The sequence below is a fragment of the Lactuca saligna genome, chromosome 8 (genome assembly GCF_052625555.1).
Source record: "Lactuca saligna cultivar CGN05327 chromosome 8, ASM5262555v1, whole genome shotgun sequence".
Taxonomy (NCBI): domain Eukaryota; kingdom Viridiplantae; phylum Streptophyta; class Magnoliopsida; order Asterales; family Asteraceae; genus Lactuca; species Lactuca saligna.
Window position 1 is genome coordinate 6731042 of NC_136424.1, and position 12512 is coordinate 6743553.

Consider the following 12512-nt stretch of genomic DNA (forward strand, 5'->3'; position numbering starts at 1 on the left):
TCCTTCCAAGAATGAAACAGATGTCAAAGGAAATGACAACGCAAAGAACAACCGACAGTCCAATTTCGGTCGAAACTCTTACTATTCTCAGAACCGAAAGCCCAGTCTCAGTCCCAACTTATCTGACAACCGAACATCTAGTCTCGGTTCCAACCCCAAATCTCAGAACCGAACTTCAAGTTTCGGTCCCAACACCAAGGCTGAAAACCGAAAGTCTAGTTTCGGTCATTCTCACAGTCAAAAAAAGCCTTATTCAGCGAAGGATGTTAAAGGAAAGGGAAAGCTTGATTCAGACTCTAACATCAATAATAAGAAAAATTAAGCTAACCCTAGGATTCAAAAGAATATTCCAAAACCAACAAACAAAACACCATCTGAAACATTACAGTTTAAACAAGACAAAAATAAAAATAAAAGTTTATACCATCAAATGGAAAGTCAAAACCACTCTAATAAAAAGAACTTATTTGGTTGATCTTTCGGTTGTTGTTCCTTTTTCTGTAGAAGACTTACCACGGCCCAACAGACTTTGAGTTCCTAAATATTCTTGAATTTGCAGGTTATAAGTGACGACCTGTTTGATGACGAATGGTACATAGACAGTGGCTGCTCACGTCACATGACAAGAGGGAAGGAAGAGCTGAGGGAGTTTCGGTCCCTTAAGGATGGTGGATGTGTGAAGTTTGGCAACAACTCTTATGGCACTATCAAAGGATATGGGATGATAACCAATAGAGAGTTCACAATTCGAAAAGTGGCATACATGGAAGGATTGCAACAGAACCTCATAAGTGTATCTCAATTGGTTGTGGGAACATGACTGAAAGTCTCGTTCGATGATGAGGGATTAGAAATTATTGAAAAGCAATCCAAAAGAGTTCTATTGAAGTCTGAACGCAAGGGAGAGATGTATCCTTTAAATCTCAACCCAATTCGAGGAAAACCAGCAATATGCCTGTTGACAAAGGCAAACACTAACGAAAGCTGGTTATGGCACCGGCGGCTATCACACCTGAACTTCAAAGATATTAATAAGTTGGTGCTTGGTGATCATGTTTGAGGCCTCCCTCTTCTCAAGTTTGATAAGGAACACTTGTGTGCAGCGTGTGAGATTGGCAAACAAAGCCGAAAGAGTCATCCAACATGTATCAATACCAAGATCATTGAAGCCCTTGAAATTTTGCACATTAATTTATGTGGACCTTCGGCTATGGAAAGCATCGGTGGTAGTAAGTTCATGCTTGTCATAGTAGATGATTTTTCACGCTTCACCTGGGTTTTCTTTCTTAAACAAAAATCAGAAGCGACTCCCAAGTTGAAGGTGTTTATCAAGCAAGTGGAACTACAACTGCGAAAGGTGGTGAGGAACATTATAAGCAATAATGGGCTTGAGTTCAAGAATATTGAAGACACTCTGGCCGAAAAGGGAGTATCTCACAACTTTTCTGCTCCATATACTCCACAATAGAATGGAATTGTTGAAAGACAAAACTGTTCCTTATGTGAGGCAGACAGAACCATGTTCAGCTTCGCTTCTCTTCCATAATACTTCTGGGTTGATGTTGTTGCAACTACATGCTATACTCAGAACCGATCCTTTCTTAACAAGCAATTCTCCATCACTCCGTATGATATTCTAAACAATTGAAAGCCCAACATTAAGTTTTTCCATGTGTTTAGTTCCAGGTGCTTCATATTCAATTCCAAAGAAAACCGAAACAAGTTCGACGTTAAAGCCGATGAGGGAATCTTCCTTGGTTATTCACTCACTTCAAAGGCTTATAGGGTCTTGAATAAACACTCCAAACGTATTGAAGAAACCTATTACGTAACCTTTGATGACAACTATATGAAGAAGGTTCAACCGAGCGAAAATACCATGGGAGAAATAATTCAAGAATCACGACAAGTCTCGGTTCCTATTTCCAACTTATTTGAAGAGTACATAAGGCTATTTAATGAACCAGAAAAGGCTATACACTCGGAGGTGAATGCAGCAGACAACAAAATCGACCATCTGAAGAAGATCATCGATGACGCCGCAAAAGACATGGAAAAGAATTCTACTAAACCAACTGATGGTCAATCCTCAATTGACCCTCCAAATAAGAGCTGAGTATTCAAGGGGGAGGCTTCATCTATATCTAATACAACCGGATTATGAACCGAGGGGGAGAATGCAACTTCAACCGAGGAGGAGAATCCAACTCCAACCGAGGGGGAGGATCCTGAACCTGACAAGGTAAACGCTTCGCCATTTGAAGGGGAGAATGAAAATTCAAATGACGAAGAGGATCGATCAGAATTTGAAGAAGAGGTAAATGCAGAGATGGATCCTGTTTAAGACCCGAATTACCCTCCTCTAACAAAGTGGACTAAGGATCATCCCAAAACACAAATTATTGGTGAATCATCTGAGCCAGTTCTCACACGCTCTCAATTGAAAGCGAAACAAATTGCTCTATTCTCTCATGTTGAGTTCTACATGTTTAATTCGTTTGTCTCCAAAATCGAACCGAAGACGGTTAATGTTGCATTGATCATGCTGATTGGGTACAAGCTATGCAAGATAAACTCAATGAGTTTGAACGTAATCGAGTTTGGAGGCTGATTCCCACTCTAGAGGATGCTTTTGTGGTCAGCTTAAAATGGGTCTTCAGGAACAAGTTGGACAAAGAGGGCAACATCATTCGAAATAAGGCCCGGATAGTGGTGAAGGGATACTGTTAGGAAGAAGGAATATATTATGATGAGACCTTCGCTCTGGTGGCAAGGTTGGAATCGGTTAGAATATTTCTAGCATATGTGGCACATAAAAACTTCGAATTTTTTCCAGATGGATGTAAAATGTGCATTCTTAAATGGAGAACTAGAAGAAACTGTGTACGTTGAACAACCTTCTGGGTTCGTGAACGAGAAATTCCCTAATCACTGCTATGTGGTGGAAAACCTGTATATGGTCTAAAGCAAGCACCGAGGGCCTGGTATGAAATGTTAACCCGCTTTCTTAAAATGTCGAAATTCAAGCAAGGTTCGGTTGACCCAACCTTCTTTCAAAAGAAAGAAGGAGAAAATTTAATGATAGTTCAGATTTATGTCAATGATATCATCTTCGGCTCCACAGATCCTAGCTTAACAGCTGAGTACTAGAAGCTGATGGAGACTAAATTTGAAATGAGCGCAATCGGTCCAATTAATTTTTTCCTTGGATTGAATATAAGACAGGGACCAGAAGGCATTTTTATCAACCAGGAAGCTTACACGAAGAATTTGCTATCAAAATTCGGTATGGCAGGAGATTCGAAGGTGAAGGTTCCCATGGCATTCGACACGAAGTTAACTTCATCCCTAGAGAAACCTGTTGTTGACATAACACTCTATCGCCAAATGATAGGGTCTCTAATGTATCTGACAGCTAGTAGACCAGACATTATGTTCTCTATTTGTTATTGTGTTAGGTTTCAAGAAAATCCAAGAGAACCTCACATGGTAGCAGTGAAAAACATTCTTCGTTATCTGAAGCGAACCTCGTCTCTCGGTCTTTGGTACCCAGCTAGTTCTGGATTCTTTGATCAAGCTTTCTCTGATGCAGATCAAAAAGGACGCGGTCTGGACCGAAAGAGCACAACTGGTATGCCAATTCCTTGATGGCAAACTCGTTAGCTAGCAGTCTAAGAAGTAAACTTGCGTATCTCTTTCAACAGCCGAAGCTAAGTACATAGCTGCAGCATCCTGTACCTCACAAGTAATCTGGATACAAAGCCAATTAAGGGACTACAGATTAAGTATGATGAAAATACCTCTCTACTGTGACTCTGAAAGCACAATAAGAATTTTTCATAATCCAGTGCAACACTCAAATACAAATCATATTGCACTAAGATACCATTTCATCAAGGACCATGTTGAAGATGGAAACATGGAAGTTCATTTCGTACGGTCCTCTGATCAACTCGTTGACATCTTCACTAAAGCCTTACCAGAAACAACTTTCAATAAAATTTTACAAGGCTTAGGGATGATGGAAGCAGAGTCGGTACCGAAACCTCAAACCTCTTACTAAAAATTAGACAAGTGAAATGAACCAAACGCTTGGCTTATTTCGGCTTCGGATTTTTCAGGAACCAAAATGAATCGAACACTCAACTTATTTCGGCTACGGATTTTTTAGGAACCGAAATGAACCGTACACTCGACTTATTTTGCTTCATTTATTTAAAGGTTTGGTTTCGGCTGTATACTTTGTAGATTTTCTTTTAAGCTTTTTATTTGATTTTCTTTTATCTTTATTTCTAGAGTTTCTAAAACTAATTTCTTTTTTTTCCTGTTTTTATTATTTTTCAGAAAATTAAAAATACCAAAAAGAGTTTATCTTTTATTTTTCGTTATTATATTCGTTTTGCTTGTGTGTAGTTTGTTTGTCTTTGTCATTTCTTTACTAGGTACTAAGGACATGGGGAGAATGAAAATTCAAGGATATTGTTGCAACATGATTTGGAACTAAGGCAGGTATGACAATTCTAATTTGGACTAGTTAAGTGTCCCTAGAAGCATGTTGTTGCATGTAGACCTAAGCCTCTAACACTATGAGTTAGGCCTTAATGATTCGATCTATACTTATTGTTTCTTCCCAATCAGGCTGCTAAATTCACTCAAGTCATTAGCTAGCCTACTCTTCTTCTCAAATGAGTTATGAGTTTTTTTTCTTAGTCACTTTCATATAGCAGGGGTACTTTCGGTTCTTAACCTCCTCCTCTACATTCTCCATCAAATTTCGTTTCAACAATGTAACCCTTGAGACTCTCAACTATTACCACTGAGGTTTATGGTTACACAAAATATGTGTCTATGATCTTTGATGCGTACACCACGTGTTAAGTGAGACCCAAAATCCAACACCTATAAAGAATTGACGGTGAATTTTAGAATTCAAGATTTCACTTGTTACCTACCGAAATCTCGATTTATTTTTATGTGATCTTTATGAAATTGTCCAACACCAATGCATTTCTTCCCAAAAGATCCAGATTAGTTTTTGTTTTTGAGATTTCCATTCCATACTCAGTCACAACAACTGATATCTAACCTACTTCTTCAACAGACCAGATCGGTCTCACAAGTGCTTCACTCAACTTTCGGTCTTATATTAAGTATTGAAGTTCGGTTGAAGATAAACCCCCATTAAAGCCATTATATAAATAGAAGCCTTTCGATGTTTCTTAACAAACAATCGATCGTATTTTTCGGGGAACCAAACATGCACTTCAAGTCTTTCTTGACTTTGAAGGAATACATTCGTGCCCGGAATCATCTGCTTAATGTCTTACTTGACATCACTCACATCCGTTACACATTTTGTTTTATTTATTTATCTTTGGCACACTCTCGCACGGAAATTCTTTGTAATATTCCAAAATTCTAGTTTCTGTTACTCATGGCTTGTTTTGTTGTCAATTGGAGTGAAAGTGGTCACTTTAAAGTGAATGAATGAGTTATATTTTGCTTGGGATGAAAGTTGAAGATTGTTTTGGGAGCAACGATATGTGGATAAGAATCTGCATCGAGTCATCAGATAAGGATTGAATTTTGGCGCGTGAACTTGAAACGGTTCCTATACCTATGCGTGATGACGTCTATCTAGGGAATCCCAGCTGTCACATCGAGATTTTTCAGGTGAATTTTCAGCGATCTTGTATTCATTACAGATGATTTTTTTCTCTCTCCTGGAAATGGTATAAAAAGGATTCTCACACCTCTTGTACATCACTACCTTCTTGATATAACAGGCGATTGTTACTGTTCATCTTCTTCTTAACATCAACAATGGCGAAATCTTCATCTCTTCAAGATCAAACTGCATCATCATCATTTCTTGCCATCAAACCTAATCAGAACATGATCATTCAACTAAATTGATTCTTATATGATTCCTATATATTACATGTCGTTGAATGTCTCAAATACTCCCCACTGGTAATCGCTCTTACGCTAGTGGAATATCTTCCCATGTCCCTGCTATCTCAAGACTATTCTACTGCGACGTATGATAAAAACAAGGAGAGGATCTACTTTTAAATTTTTAATCACAAAGCATGAATATCAAAAGGCTGATTCTGCTCTCTGTAAGGGCTTGTTGTCGACGCTTCAGTTATCTCTCTTGATTTCATTATCACGACTCAATTATTTACAATGTTCTATGAAATGGGTTATACTGAGGTCCTTACTACTTTCACAAAGTTCAAGAAATCCATTTTACCTCCATAATGGAATGGGTTACTTACTATTCTTCACAAGGGGCTCTCTGAACGGGTCGGTGGGTCTGATGGATCACACAACTGTTTCATGGCTATTTTGTATGGTCTCTACAATGGAATCAACTTGGATTATGGTTCCTTGATATGGTCTCAACTAGTGCAGAGTTTAAATTCCTCGACCAAACATTCTGAAGTTTCTTGTGGTCGTTTCTGGACCCTTGTTACTCATCGGGCAATCAACTCTCTCCAGATCCCTGTCATGAAGGATGTTGTTCTTTCTTCAATAGCAACCTTTCTCACCAAGAAGATTATTGTTGTTGATCCAAAAAAATTTCCTCACAATGGTTCAATTCCTGAAACCATGTATCGATGTGTCTCTGCAGAAAGTAAAGTGATGATTGAGTATCGATAACTTCCTCTCAAGAATCCACGACAATTGACTCCTGAAATGCAAGCTGCTCTCGATGATGTTGAGAAGCCATCAAAGCGAGGAAATAAAGGAGATTCCAAGAAGGTGGAAACCGAAGAACCTTCTTCCAAGCAAGTTAAATCCAAGAAGCGAAAAGCTAAAAAAGCTGCTTCCTCGACTCCTAAGAAAGTTAAGAAGATGGCCCGAAAACCAAAGAATCCTTCACCTTCCAGCTCTGGTAATGATGATGAGCAGAATGTTGATGAGGAAGAGGAAGATCAGCGTGAAGGTTCTCCTAGGGGTAATACACCACCTAGGTCTCCAAATCCAGAAGGCAATCTTCATGATTTTATTCCCACTCCTCCACCGTCACCACCGAAGACTACTGTTGAGGTTTCGGTTGCCCTAATTCCTCCATCTCCTACAACTCAAACTACTACCACAATTCCACCACCTCCACCTATCAGCTCCACACCCTTATCTACAAACCCATTACCACCTCCCATTTTTTCTCAAGCAACTATCACCTCTTGTAAGGTCCTGAAACGGATCTTACCAGTGATCAAGCAAACAAAACAATCAACAATAATAAGAATGAAGTAGAAACAGAAATCAGAACAAGCTTGCACACTCTTCTATTAATGAAAAACATCTAGTACAACTTGTTTACAGCAACCGTGAACTCTATGGCATCAACAACCATTAAGTGACCTACATTACCTCTATATATAGTGACCTGGGCCGACTCTGGGTTTACGACCGTAAACAACTTACGGACGTAAACTCATACTCTGGCCGTAAACTATAAACATAGCTACCAAAATTGCATACATACCCAAAAGAACCTATCATAACGAAATCCTAGACTAAACCATTAATTAGACCCTTCAATCTCCCCCTTGGTTTGGGGCTAGCTTGGAGTTAATCTTTGTCAATCACCATCATATCTACCTGCCCCATTGTCCCATTCCCCATGCGTTTATCGATGATCTCAGCAACCATGGAGGTGTATTCCTTCGCGGCTTGCTCAAAAATCTCCTCAGCAACTTTAATTTGATGATGACTCAGATGATGAATATCCTACTTCCTGAACTGGAACAAATCCATTCGATTCTAAAGACGGATGCATCCATCTTTAAGTTTGATAACAGTAGATGATGTAGTCTCATCAAAAACCCGATAAAGCATGGAGCTTAAGGATCCATCTGGGTTACTTTCAAGCACATGAATTTGTTTGACCTGATTGGTTGCATGCCACATCGCCACCTGAAGTGGATGGCCAACCTTGGGATCTATGACATCAGGATAATGCTTTATGACAGACTCAACAGTCTTCATTGAAGGAAAACCCTTTTTCACCTAGTCTTCTAGAAAATGTTTGAACTGAGTTGCTTGTTGATTATCTGAGGGATTTGCAAAACGATATTGGGATAGCTCTGAACGATCCACCATAGTCCACGAATTGAAATCATGACAATCATTGTAGAGCTCCGTGTTGCCACTCTTTCTCCGCACTATCCACATGTTTAGTGTATCATGAAATCCCCAAGAAATGATCCCTGACCGATAACCATACGTATCTCTAAAGTGTACGGCCTCAAGATCCGTAACAGTGATTGTTGGTTGATTCCCTGGTGCATTCTTGTCAGAACTCCTCTTAAACAAGAGTTGTTCTTTTTGAGCAGCTTTAGCTTGTCTATCACGTATAATTGATGTAACATGTGGAGCATGAGCGGGCTCTTCTTTAAAACGATCTACGACCCGTGAAGTTTGAACGACTGGCATGGCAACAGGATGAGCTTGAGTATGTAGATTGATCATGTACTCGTCTGCAGATGTTTTATATTTTACACCAAGATCTTCTTCAAGCTTCTTCTTCAAATCAAAATAACTAGAGGTCAGGAGATTGAAATGGGCTTGAAGTTCATAGATTTTCTTTGTCTTTATTACCCGATCATCCTGAAGATCAGAAACTTGAATTTTCAGATTTGCATTCTCGCTTGAAAGATCTTCGACTTGAATGGTTAGCTCTATATTCTTCTGGTCAAGCACATTGACTCTCTTTTGAAGCTCATCAACCACAGAGTCATCTTCTCCTTAATGACCTTCTCTAAAAACAACTCCTTTAGCTTTAGAGGAAGGTACAACAGTTTGTTCCTGGTCAAGATGCATAACTAACCGCACAGAGGCATCATTAAGATCTACCCTAGGAGGAGAGAATCCTGGTGGAGCAAAGGAGCTACCAGCTTCAAAGGTGATGCTAGGACCTCCACAGAAAGGTTATGTTGATACAATAGCAGGGGTTGTTGTTGGCGTAATCGGCATCCCATGAGTCAAGTTAGAATCCAGAGGCCCAAACCTAGGATTACGTCTTCTTCTCTTAGATAAAGGTTGTAAGGTCTGGTATGTTGTATAATCACCCTGAAGTGGTTCAATTGTAGGTGAGACAACGTCAAGGGGAGGAATCCCTGACACTGTCACCATTGGAGCTGTAGAACCAACCACTTGATTTGTAGAAATGGGTGTTGAATCGAGAACATCTTCAGAGTCCCTTATGTCCGTTGTTGGGAGAGCAACATCACTGATATTATCAAGCAATGTGTTGAGGTTGACATTCGACAAAAAGTCATCACTGCTTCCAAAGTTGGTTGAAATCTCATCTCTATCAAAACCTGTAAGATCAAGGTCTTCATACTGGTTAGTGTCAGTTGCATTCATGGAAGACCCTTCATTGTAGTCACTTTTGATTTGAACTGATCGGAGGTCATGCTCCTTAGCAACTGTCTCTTCCCCTTCCTGATCTGATACAGTGATCACTTCTCCTTCCGAGATCACCCTTTCTAATGAAGTGGGCTCTGGAGATATCTTATCAGAAGATCCGTGGGACTCGGACGCCTCATTCGGCTCAGCAAATCGTCCGAATTTAACCAGTGGATATAGTCCTTAAAAGGTAACTTTTCCTTTGCAATTTTGTTTAATGAGCCCAATAGTGTGAGGGCCCAAGGACTTCATAATAAGTGTACCTCTCTCCTTTACCATGTCAGGAAATTGTTTGTTGATGAAGAGCTGAATGAATCTAGGATACATCAAAAGGGTATCCCATGTGATAACATTGATGTTGACCACAAACACATCCAGGATAAACCTTGAAAAGTTGAATCCAATTCCTACAGCAAGAGAAACGATAGCTCTAGTGTTTCTCAGGGATATTTCATCCGCACCAGACCTCCTGCTGGAGATGCAGCTCACTAACTCATGGGCTAGGAATCTCTAGTAGGGTGGCAGAAGCTTTTTCATTGTAGGAGGAGAATCGCCTTCATACCCCCATCTTCTTCAAAAAAAAATTGAGCATCTTCAATACCAATTTCAGTGGGAAAACTCGGTAGGTCATTGATCAACAATGTCTCTCTAATGAACTGCTCATTGATCAAAACTTTGCATCCTTTAACGATTGCATCTACAGTCACTGCTCCATCATCATCTCTTGTCATTTGGGCAATCTGTCAGACCTCTCTTATGATTTTTTGATAAACAACGGTGTTCATGGTGATGGCGGAGGACAAACAACATTCTCTCAGTCCATAAATCATTGACTTGAATTCTCCATGGGCCACCGGAGGATCTGCCAATAACATTGCCAAATTGTGCATGTCTACGAACTTTAACCCTGCCATTTGATCTACACTAAAACATACTATGTAAGACAAGAAAGATATTGGAGCAAATAATAGTTTAAATGGTATAAATTCGCTCCCAAAAAATGAATTATTTTTTACCAAAAATTAAGTTTAAAGTCAACCAGGAGTTTACGGTCAATATGGAGTTTACGTCCGTAAACTCGTGACCGTAAGCTCAAGGCCGCAAACGGAGTTTACGGTCGTAAGCTCCTGGCCGTAAGCTTGGACCGTAAACTTCGACGAATCCTTTTTCGTCGATTTCAGGCACAAAACTCGTAAAATCCAAGAATTAAATACAAATATATGGATGGAATCATAGTACATTTGAAGTGATCGGAGCAATTTCACAAAAAAACAGAAAAAAAATTCGAAGAGAGAAAGAGACTGGGAGTTTGAGGCCAGAATCCGAAAAATGAGAGGATTTCCGGTTGTAAACACTTTATATACCTTTGACCTTTTTACCTGCTGTCCACACAGTGAAAGTCACAGTCCAATATTTTCAAAAAATTTCAAAAACAAAACTTTTGAGGGTTAAAATTAAAATAAAAATAAAAATAAAATTAATTTCCAAAATTTAAAAATAATAATTAAACTTTGAAAATTAAAAATAAATAAATAAAAATAAAAATAAAAATAAAAAAAAATAAAATAAAAATAAAAATAAAAATAAAAATAAAAATAAAAATAAAAATAAAAATAAGATAAAACAAACAAAATAAACAACCTAAAAAAATTTAATTACTGAAAATAATTTTTGTGACACTTGGATCAAAGTTGTTAGACAACCCTAATCTACTTGTCAGTACCCTTATTTTCATGTCTTTGTCTGATCGATCGCTGGTATTGTGGTCCACTTAAGCACGAAACATTTGTGACAGAATTTGGACAATTTAAGAATGACACGATATTTTGAGCCCTTATTCTTAAATAAATTTCCTCGGGACCATTTAGCTGATTATAACCAGGGATATTGTTGTCCACCTAAATTGAGCAGTGAGATCTACAGACAATCTGTATGTGTTCAGTTTTAATTTTACTAGAACATGTTTCCCGCTTCCTGATATGCTCCAGCAATCAAGGACTTCTAGAATACTCCCTACACTGGGTGAGCAGACAATTATTAAGTGAGAATATAGATTTAGAATGCATATGCTATACACCCAGGTCGGATCTCTTCCAATCACGCAGAGGATGAAACATATGACTAGCTGAATTTTTAGAGGGATTGAGAAAAGAATGATGCATATACTGTGTACCAGGTCGGATTGTAAGTTACGCAGAGGAGACCGTATATGGCTAATAGATAGAAAGAATTGCATGGAAAGAAGATGCAGATAGATAGAATTGCATATGTTACAATCCAGGTCGGATCGCTCGATCACGCAGAGGAGGCAACATATGACTAACAGACAGAAAGAAAGAAAATAACCTTCTACAAACCTAATTTATTAGAATTGCCAAGTCACCCCATCAATACCGGAATTAAGGACAGAATCCGTACATCGAGGAAAAGTTAATCCACAGTTCTAGATACGGGTTCTTTTAATGTGACCAGTAGATTCTCATGTATATCTCCCTGCTCAACCTATCCGAGCGTCGTATTGTCAGACTTAACGGATCTAACTAGTTTAATATTTGTCAAGTCCTTGAATTCCTTAAGTTCAAATCTTCCTACTCAAGTCCATTTAAAATCTTTCGTGCCTACCAGCGCATCAAACACAGAGCGTAGACAATTTAATTTTGGTACGTTACGCAGATTCAGATTGTCCGTTCTCACTTGATAATATTAGTTCCCATCACAACACTTACAAACAAGACTATTAGAAACATTTTTTTAAATTTTTCTGGACTTTTTATTGTTTTTGGATTTTTTGTTATTTCTCCCATAAATTTGTGCACGGGTGAGAATAAAGTAAAAATGAAATAAAAATTCGCAAATTTAAACTAACCTATCTACAAAAAAAATAAAAATCAAGAAAATGAAATAAAAAAAAACTTTAAAAAAAAACAGAAAAACTTAATCCTCAAAACGAATCATTTTCAAAAATCCCACAAGCACATCGAATCGAGCTTTGTTTAAAGGCTTGGTGAATAGATCCGCCACATTATTAAAAGTGGGAACCTGTTCTAGTCGGATGAGTGAACGCTCATAACACTCTCTGCTGAAATGAA